Here is a 10,585-nt window from a genome sequence, read left to right as displayed (position 1 = left end):
GCAGGGTTCTCTCCTGGGCTCAGTCCTGTTCAGGATCTTTATTCATGAGGGTTAGAAGGAAGGATCATCAAGTTTGCAGACAGGACCAAATGGAGAGGTAGAGAAGTGAGGAGTGCCATCAGCAGGGTTCTCTCCTGGGCTCAGTCCTGTTCAGGCTCTTTATTCATGAGGGTTAGAAGGCAGGATCATCAAGTTTGCAGACAGGACCAAATGGAGAGGTAGAGAAGTGAGGAGTGCCATCAGCAGGGTCCCCTCCTGGGCTCAGTCCTGTTCAGGATCTTTATTCATGAGGGTTAGAAGGCAGGATCATCAAGTTTGCAGACAGGACCAAATGGAGAGGTAGAGAAGTGAGGAGTGCCATCAGCAGGGTCCCCTCCTGGGCTCAGTCCTGTTCAGGATCTTTATTCATGAGGGTTAGAAGGCAGGATCATCAAGTTTGCAGACAGGACCAAATGGAGAGGTAGAGAAGTGAGGAGTGCCATCAGCAGGGTTCTCTCCTGGGCTCAGTCCTGTTCAGGATCTTTATTCATGAGGGTTAGAAGGAAGGATCATCAAGTTTGCAGACAGGACCAAATGGAGAGGTAGAGAAGTGAGGAGTGCCATCAGCAGGGTCCCCTCCTGGGCTCAGTCCTGTTCAGGATCTTTATTCATGAGGGTTAGAAGGAAGGATCATCAAGTTTGCAGACAGGACCAAATGGAGAGGTAGAGAAGTGAGGAGTGCCATCAGCAGGGTTCTCTCCTGGGCTCAGTCCTGTTCAGGATCTTTATTCATGAGGGTTAGAAGGAAGGATCATCAAGTTTGCAGACAGGACCAAATGGAGAGGTAGAGAAGTGAGGAGTGCCATCAGCAGGGTTCTCTCCTGGGCTCAGTCCTGTTCAGGATCTTTATTCATGAGAGTTAGAAGGAAGGATCATCAAGTTTGCAGACAGGACCAAATGGAGAGGTAGAGAAGTGAGGAGTGCCATCAGCAGGGTCCCCTCCTGGGCTCAGTCCTGTTCAGAATCTTTATTCATGAGGGTTAGAAGGAAGGATCATCAAGTTTGCAGACAGGACCAAATGGAGAGGTAGAGAAGTGAGGAGTGCCATCAGCAGGGTCCCCTCCTGGGCTCAGTCTTGTTCAGAATCTTTATTCATGAGGGTTAGAAGGAAGGATCATCAAGTTTGCAGACAGGACCAAATGGAGAGGTAGAGAAGTGAGGAGTGCCATCAGCAGGGTCCCCTCCTGGGCTCAGTCTTGTTCAGAATCTTTATTCATGAGGGTTAGAAGGAAGGATCATCAAGTTTGCAGACAGGACCAAATGGAGAGGTAGAGAAGTGAGGAGTGCCATCAGCAGGGTTTTCTCCTGGGCTCAGTCCTGTTCTGGATCTTTATTCATGAGGGTTAGAAGGAAGGATCATCAAGTTTGCAGACAGGACCAAATGGAGAGGTAGAGAAGTGAGGAGTGCCATCAGCAGGGTTTTCTCCTGGGCTCAGTCCTGTTCAGGATCTTTATTCATGAGGGTTAGAAGGAAGGATCATCAAGTTTGCAGACAGGACCAAATGGAGAGGTAGAGAAGTGAGGAGTGCCATCAGCAGGGTTCTCTCCTGGGCTCAGTCCTGTTCAGGATCTTTATTCATGAGGGTTAGAAGGAAGGATCATCAAGTTTGCAGACAGGACCAAATGGAGAGGTAGGGAAGTGAGGAGTGCCATCAGCAGGGTCCCCTCCTGGGCTCAGTCCTGTTCAGGATCTTTATTCATGAGGGTTAGAAGGAAGGATCATCAAGTTTGCAGACAGGACCAAATGGAGAGGTAGAGAAGTGAGGAGTGCCATCAGCAGGGTCCCCTCCTGGGCTCAGTCCTGTTCAGGATCTTTATTCATGAGGGTTAGAAGGAAGGATCATCAAGTTTGCAGACAGGACCAAATGGAGAGGTAGAGAAGTGAGGAGTGCCATCAGCAGGGTTCTCTCCTGGGCTCAGTCCTGTTCAGGATCTTTATTCATGAGGGTTAGAAGGAAGGATCATCAAGTTTGCAGACAGGACCAAATGGAGAGGTAGAGAAGTGAGGAGTGCCATCAGCAGGGTTCTCTCCTGGGCTCAGTCCTGTTCAGGATCTTTATTCATGAGGGTTAGAAGGAAGGATCATCAAGTTTGCAGACAGGACCAAATGGAGAGGTAGAGAAGTGAGGAGTGCCATCAGCAGGGTTCTCTCCTGGGCTCAGTCCTGTTCAGGATCTTTATTCATGAGGGTTAGAAGGAAGGATCATCAAGTTTGCAGACAGGACCAAATGGAGAGGTAGGGAAGTGAGGAGTGCCATCAGCAGGGTCCCCTCCTGGGCTCAGTCCTGTTCAGGATCTTTATTCATGAGGGTTAGAAGGAAGGATCATCAAGTTTGCAGACAGGACCAAATGGAGAGGTAGAGAAGTGAGGAGTGCCATCAGCAGGGTTCTCTCCTGGGCTCAGTCCTGTTCAGGATCTTTATTCATGAGGGTTAGAAGGAAGGATCATCAAGTTTGCAGACAGGACCAAATGGAGAGGTAGAGAAGTGAGGAGTGCCATCAGCAGGGTCCCCTCCTGGGCTCAGTCCTGTTCAGGATCTTTATTCATGAGGGTTAGAAGGAAGGATCATCAAGTTTGCAGACAGGACCAAATGGAGAGGTAGAGAAGTGAGGAGTGCCATCAGCAGGGTCCCCTCCTGGGCTCAGTCCTGTTCAGGATCTTTATTCATGAGGGTTAGAAGGAAGGATCATCAAGTTTGCAGACAGGACCAAATGGAGAGGTAGAGAAGTGAGGAGTGCCACAAGCAGGGTCCCCTCCTGGGCTCAGTCCTGTTCAGGATCTTTATTCATGAGGGGTAGAAGGAAGGATCATCAAGTTTGCAGACAGGACCAAATGGAGAGGTAGAGAAGTGAGGAGTGCCATCAGCAGGGTCCCCTCCTGGGCTCAGTCCTGTTCAGGATCTTTATTCATGAGGGTTAGAAGGAAGGATCATCAAGTTTGCAGACAGGACCAAATGGAGAGGTAGAGAAGTGAGGAGTGCCATCAGCAGGGTCCCCTCCTGGGCTCAGTCCTGTTCAGGCTCTTTATTCATGAGGGTTAGAAGGCAGGATCATCAAGTTTGCAGACAGGACCAAATGGAGAGGTAGAGAAGTGAGGAGTGCCATCAGCAGGGTTCTCTCCTGGGCTCAGTCCTGTTCAGGCTCTTTATTCATGAGGGTTAGAAGGCAGGATCATCAAGTTTGCAGACAGGACCAAATGGAGAGGTAGAGAAGTGAGGAGTGCCATCAGCAGGGTTCTCTCCTGGGCTCAGTCCTGTTCAGGATCTTTATTCATGAGGGTTAGAAGGCAGGATCATCAAGTTTGCAGACAGGACCAAATGGAGAGGTAGAGAAGTGAGGAGTGCCATCAGCAGGGTCCCCTCCTGGGCTCAGTCCTGTTCAGGCTCTTTATTCATGAGGGTTAGAAGGCAGGATCATCAAGTTTGCAGACAGGACCAAATGGAGAGGTAGAGAAGTGAGGAGTGCCATCAGCAGGGTTCTCTCCTGGGCTCAGTCCTGTTCAGGATCTTTATTCATGAGGGTTAGAAGGAAGGATCATCAAGTTTGCAGACAGGACCAAATGGAGAGGTAGAGAAGTGAGGAGTGCCATCAGCAGGGTTCTCTCCTGGGCTCAGTCCTGTTCAGGATCTTTATTCATGAGGGTTAGAAGGAAGGATCATCAAGTTTGCAGACAGGACCAAATGGAGAGGTAGAGAAGTGAGGAGTGCCATCAGCAGGGTTCTCTCCTGGGCTCAGTCCTGTTCAGAATCTTTATTCATGAGGGTTAGAAGGAAGGATCATCAAGTTTGCAGACAGGACCAAATGGAGAGGTAGAGAAGTGAGGAGTGCCATCAGCAGGGTCCCCTCCTGGGCTCAGTCTTGTTCAGAATCTTTATTCATGAGGGTTAGAAGGAAGGATCATCAAGTTTGCAGACAGGACCAAATGGAGAGGTAGAGAAGTGAGGAGTGCCACAAGCAGGGTTCTCTCCTGGGCTCAGTCCTGTTCAGGATCTTTATTCATGAGGGTTAGAAGGAAGGATCATCAAGTTTGCAGACAGGACCAAATGGAGAGGTAGAGAAGTGAGGAGTGCCATCAGCAGGGTTCTCTCCTGGGCTCAGTCCTGTTCAGAATCTTTATTCATGAGGGTTAGAAGGAAGGATCATCAAGTTTGCAGACAGGACCAAATGGAGAGGTAGAGAAGTGAGGAGTGCCATCAGCAGGGTCCCCTCCTGGGCTCAGTCTTGTTCAGAATCTTTATTCATGAGGGTTAGAAGGAAGGATCATCAAGTTTGCAGACAGGACCAAATGGAGAGGTAGAGAAGTGAGGAGTGCCATCAGCAGGGTTCTCTCCTGGGCTCAGTCCTGTTCAGAATCTTTATTCATGAGGGTTAGAAGGAAGGATCATCAAGTTTGCAGACAGGACCAAATGGAGAGGTAGAGAAGTGAGGAGTGCCATCAGCAGGGTCCCCTCCTGGGCTCAGTCTTGTTCAGAATCTTTATTCATGAGGGTTAGAAGGAAGGATCATCAAGTTTGCAGACAGGACCAAATGGAGAGGTAGAGAAGTGAGGAGTGCCACAAGCAGGGTTCTCTCCTGGGCTCAGTCCTGTTCAGGATCTTTATTCATGAGGGTTAGAAGGAAGGATCATCAAGTTTGCAGACAGGACCAAATGGAGAGGTAGAGAAGTGAGGAGTGCCACAAGCAGGGTCCCCTCCTGGGCTCAGTCCTGTTCAGGATCTTTATTCATGAGGGTTAGAAGGAAGGATCATCAAGTTTGCAGACAGGACCAAATGGAGAGGTAGAGAAGTGAGGAGTGCCATCAGCAGGGTTCTCTCCTGGGCTCAGTCCTGTTCAGGATCTTTATTCATGAGGGTTAGAAGGAAGGATCATCAAGTTTGCAGACAGGACCAAATGGAGAGGTAGAGAAGTGAGGAGTGCCATCAGCAGGGTTCTCTCCTGGGCTCAGTCCTGTTCAGGATCTTTATTCATGAGGGTTAGAAGGAAGGATCATCAAGTTTGCAGACAGGACCAAATGGAGAGGTAGAGAAGTGAGGAGTGCCATCAGCAGGGTTCTCTCCTGGGCTCAGTCCTGTTCAGGATCTTTATTCATGAGGGTTAGAAGGAAGGATCATCAAGTTTGCAGACAGGACCAAATGGAGAGGTAGAGAAGTGAGGAGTGCCATCAGCAGGGTCCCCTCCTGGGCTCAGTCCTGTTCAGGATCTTTATTCATGAGGGTTAGAAGGAAGGATCATCAAGTTTGCAGACAGGACCAAATGGAGAGGTAGAGAAGTGAGGAGTGCCATCAGCAGGGTTCTCTCCTGGGCTCAGTCCTGTTCAGGATCTTTATTCATGAGGGTTAGAAGGAAGGATCATCAAGTTTGCAGACAGGACCAAATGGAGAGGTAGAGAAGTGAGGAGTGCCATCAGCAGGGTCCCCTCCTGGGCTCAGTCCTGTTCAGGATCTTTATTCATGAGGGTTAGAAGGAAGGATCATCAAGTTTGCAGACAGGACCAAATGGAGAGGTAGAGAAGTGAGGAGTGCCATCAGCAGGGTTCTCTCCTGGGCTCAGTCCTGTTCAGGATCTTTATTCATGAGGGTTAGAAGGAAGGATCATCAAGTTTGCAGACAGGACCAAATGGAGAGGTAGAGAAGTGAGGAGTGCCATCAGCAGGGTCCCCTCCTGGGCTCAGTCCTGTTCAGGATCTTTATTCATGAGGGTTAGAAGGAAGGATCATCAAGTTTGCAGACAGGACCAAATGGAGAGGTAGAGAAGTGAGGAGTGCCATCAGCAGGGTCCCCTCCTGGGCTCAGTCCTGTTCAGAATCTTTATTCATGAGGGTTAGAAGGAAGGATCATCAAGTTTGCAGACAGGACCAAATGGAGAGGTAGAGAAGTGAGGAGTGCCACAAGCAGGGTCCCCTCCTGGGCTCAGTCCTGTTCAGGATCTTTATTCATGAGGGGTAGAAGGAAGGATCATCAAGTTTGCAGACAGGACCAAATGGAGAGGTAGAGAAGTGAGGAGTGCCATCAGCAGGGTCCCCTCCTGGGCTCAGTCCTGTTCAGGATCTTTATTCATGAGGGTTAGAAGGAAGGATCATCAAGTTTGCAGACAGGACCAAATGGAGAGGTAGAGAAGTGAGGAGTGCCATCAGCAGGGTCCCCTCCTGGGCTCAGTCCTGTTCAGGATCTTTATTCATGAGGGTTAGAAGGAAGGATCATCAAGTTTGCAGACAGGACCAAATGGAGAGGTAGAGAAGTGAGGAGTGCCATCAGCAGGGTTCTCTCCTGGGCTCAGTCCTGTTCAGGATCTTTATTCATGAGGGTTAGAAGGAAGGATCATCAAGTTTGCAGACAGGACCAAATGGAGAGGTAGAGAAGTGAGGAGTGCCACAAGCAGGGTTCTCTCCTGGGCTCAGTCCTGTTCAGGATCTTTATTCATGAGGGTTAGAAGGAAGGATCATCAAGTTTGCAGACAGGACCAAATGGAGAGGTAGAGAAGTGAGGAGTGCCACAAGCAGGGTTCTCTCCTGGGCTCAGTCCTGTTCAGGATCTTTATTCATGAGGGTTAGAAGGAAGGATCATCAAGTTTGCAGACAGGACCAAATGGAGAGGTAGAGAAGTGAGGAGTGCCACAAGCAGGGTCCCCTCCTGGGCTCAGTCCTGTTCAGGATCTTTATTCATGAGGGTTAGAAGGAAGGATCATCAAGTTTGCAGACAGGACCAAATGGAGAGGTAGAGAAGTGAGGAGTGCCATCAGCAGGGTTCTCTCCTGGGCTCAGTCCTGTTCAGGATCTTTATTCATGAGGGTTAGAAGGAAGGATCATCAAGTTTGCAGACAGGACCAAATGGAGAGGTAGAGAAGTGAGGAGTGCCATCAGCAGGGTCCCCTCCTGGGCTCAGTCCTGTTCAGGATCTTTATTCATGAGGGTTAGAAGGAAGGATCATCAAGTTTGCAGACAGGACCAAATGGAGAGGTAGAGAAGTGAGGAGTGCCACAAGCAGGGTCCCCTCCTGGGCTCAGTCCTGTTCAGGATCTTTATTCATGAGGGTTAGAAGGAAGGATCATCAAGTTTGCAGACAGGACCAAATGGAGAGGTAGAGAAGTGAGGAGTGCCATCAGCAGGGTCCCCTCCTGGGCTCAGTCCTGTTCAGGATCTTTATTCATGAGGGTTAGAAGGAAGGATCATCAAGTTTGCAGACAGGACCAAATGGAGAGGTAGAGAAGTGAGGAGTGCCACAAGCAGGGTCCCCTCCTGGGCTCAGTCCTGTTCAGGATCTTTATTCATGAGGGTTAGAAGGAAGGATCATCAAGTTTGCAGACAGGACCAAATGGAGAGGTAGAGAAGTGAGGAGTGCCACAAGCAGGGTCCCCTCCTGGGCTCAGTCCTGTTCAGGATCTTTATTCATGAGGGTTAGAAGGAAGGATCATCAAGTTTGCAGACAGGACCAAATGGAGAGGTAGAGAAGTGAGGAGTGCCATCAGCAGGGTCCCCTCCTGGGCTCAGTCCTGTTCAGGATCTTTATTCATGAGGGTTAGAAGGAAGGATCATCAAGTTTGCAGACAGGACCAAATGGAGAGGTAGAGAAGTGAGGAGTGCCACAAGCAGGGTCCCCTCCTGGGCTCAGTCCTGTTCAGGATCTTTATTCATGAGGGTTAGAAGGAAGGATCATCAAGTTTGCAGACAGGACCAAATGGAGAGGTAGAGAAGTGAGGAGTGCCACAAGCAGGGTCCCCTCCTGGGCTCAGTCCTGTTCAGGATCTTTATTCATGAGGGTTAGAAGGAAGGATCATCAAGTTTGCAGACAGGACCAAATGGAGAGGTAGAGAAGTGAGGAGTGCCATCAGCAGGGTTCTCTCCTGGGCTCAGTCCTGTTCAGAATCTTTATTCATGAGGGTTAGAAGGAAGGATCATCAAGTTTGCAGACAGGACCAAATGGAGAGGTAGAGAAGTGAGGAGTGCCATCAGCAGGGTCCCCTCCTGGGCTCAGTCCTGTTCAGGATCTTTATTCATGAGGGTTAGAAGGAAGGATCATCAAGTTTGCAGACAGGACCAAATGGAGAGGTAGAGAAGTGAGGAGTGCCATCAGCAGGGTCCCCTCCTGGGCTCAGTCCTGTTCAGGATCTTTATTCATGAGGGTTAGAAGGAAGGATCATCAAGTTTGCAGACAGGACCAAATGGAGAGGTAGAGAAGTGAGGAGTGCCATCAGCAGGGTTCTCTCCTGGGCTCAGTCCTGTTCAGGATCTTTATTCATGAGGGTTAGAAGGAAGGATCATCAAGTTTGCAGACAGGACCAAATGGAGAGGTAGAGAAGTGAGGAGTGCCATCAGCAGGGTTCTCTCCTGGGCTCAGTCCTGTTCAGGATCTTTATTCATGAGGGTTAGAAGGAAGGATCATCAAGTTTGCAGACAGGACCAAATGGAGAGGTAGAGAAGTGAGGAGTGCCATCAGCAGGGTTCTCTCCTGGGCTCAGTCCTGTTCAGAATCTTTATTCATGAGGGTTAGAAGGAAGGATCATCAAGTTTGCAGACAGGACCAAATGGAGAGGTAGAGAAGTGAGGAGTGCCATCAGCAGGGTCCCCTCCTGGGCTCAGTCCTGTTCAGGATCTTTATTCATGAGGGTTAGAAGGAAGGATCATCAAGTTTGCAGACAGGACCAAATGGAGAGGTAGAGAAGTGAGGAGTGCCATCAGCAGGGTCCCCTCCTGGGCTCAGTCCTGTTCAGGATCTTTATTCATGAGGGTTAGAAGGAAGGATCATCAAGTTTGCAGACAGGACCAAATGGAGAGGTAGAGAAGTGAGGAGTGCCATCAGCAGGGTCCCCTCCTGGGCTCAGTCCTGTTCAGGATCTTTATTCATGAGGGTTAGAAGGAAGGATCATCAAGTTTGCAGACAGGACCAAATGGAGAGGTAGAGAAGTGAGGAGTGCCACAAGCAGGGTCCCCTCCTGGGCTCAGTCCTGTTCAGGATCTTTATTCATGAGGGTTAGAAGGAAGGATCATCAAGTTTGCAGACAGGACCAAATGGAGAGGTAGAGAAGTGAGGAGTGCCATCAGCAGGGTTCTCTCCTGGGCTCAGTCCTGTTCAGGATCTTTATTCATGAGGGTTAGAAGGAAGGATCATCAAGTTTGCAGACAGGACCAAATGGAGAGGTAGAGAAGTGAGGAGTGCCATCAGCAGGGTTCTCTCCTGGGCTCAGTCCTGTTCAGGATCTTTATTCATGAGGGTTAGAAGGAAGGATCATCAAGTTTGCAGACAGGACCAAATGGAGAGGTAGAGAAGTGAGGAGTGCCATCAGCAGGGTTCTCTCCTGGGCTCAGTCCTGTTCAGGATCTTTATTCATGAGGGTTAGAAGGAAGGATCATCAAGTTTGCAGACAGGACCAAATGGAGAGGTAGAGAAGTGAGGAGTGCCATCAGCAGGGTTCTCTCCTGGGCTCAGTCCTGTTCAGAATCTTTATTCATGAGGGTTAGAAGGAAGGATCATCAAGTTTGCAGACAGGACCAAATGGAGAGGTAGAGAAGTGAGGAGTGCCATCAGCAGGGTCCCCTCCTGGGCTCAGTCCTGTTCAGGATCTTTATTCATGAGGGTTAGAAGGAAGGATCATCAAGTTTGCAGACAGGACCAAATGGAGAGGTAGAGAAGTGAGGAGTGCCATCAGCAGGGTCCCCTCCTGGGCTCAGTCCTGTTCAGGATCTTTATTCATGAGGGTTAGAAGGAAGGATCATCAAGTTTGCAGACAGGACCAAATGGAGAGGTAGAGAAGTGAGGAGTGCCATCAGCAGGGTCCCCTCCTGGGCTCAGTCCTGTTCAGGATCTTTATTCATGAGGGTTAGAAGGAAGGATCATCAAGTTTGCAGACAGGACCAAATGGAGAGGTAGAGAAGTGAGGAGTGCCACAAGCAGGGTCCCCTCCTGGGCTCAGTCCTGTTCAGGATCTTTATTCATGAGGGTTAGAAGGAAGGATCATCAAGTTTGCAGACAGGACCAAATGGAGAGGTAGAGAAGTGAGGAGTGCCACAAGCAGGGTTCTCTCCTGGGCTCAGTCCTGTTCAGGATCTTTATTCATGAGGGTTAGAAGGAAGGATCATCAAGTTTGCAGACAGGACCAAATGGAGAGGTAGAGAAGTGAGGAGTGCCATCAGCAGGGTTCTCTCCTGGGCTCAGTCCTGTTCAGGATCTTTATTCATGAGGGTTAGAAGGAAGGATCATCAAGTTTGCAGACAGGACCAAATGGAGAGGTAGAGAAGTGAGGAGTGCCATCAGCAGGGTTCTCTCCTGGGCTCAGTCCTGTTCAGAATCTTTATTCATGAGGGTTAGAAGGAAGGATCATCAAGTTTGCAGACAGGACCAAATGGAGAGGTAGAGAAGTGAGGAGTGCCATCAGCAGGGTCCCCTCCTGGGCTCAGTCCTGTTCAGGATCTTTATTCATGAGGGTTAGAAGGAAGGATCATCAAGTTTGCAGACAGGACCAAATGGAGAGGTAGAGAAGTGAGGAGTGCCATCAGCAGGGTCCCCTCCTGGGCTCAGTCCTGTTCAGGATCTTTATTCATGAGGGTTAGAAG

Source organism: Anolis carolinensis, unplaced genomic scaffold (genome assembly GCF_035594765.1).
Source record: "Anolis carolinensis isolate JA03-04 unplaced genomic scaffold, rAnoCar3.1.pri scaffold_27, whole genome shotgun sequence".
Classification (NCBI taxonomy): Eukaryota; Metazoa; Chordata; class Lepidosauria; order Squamata; family Dactyloidae; genus Anolis; species Anolis carolinensis.
The sequence above is the reverse complement of the archived record's forward strand: the minus strand, read 5'-3'. Positions refer to the sequence as shown.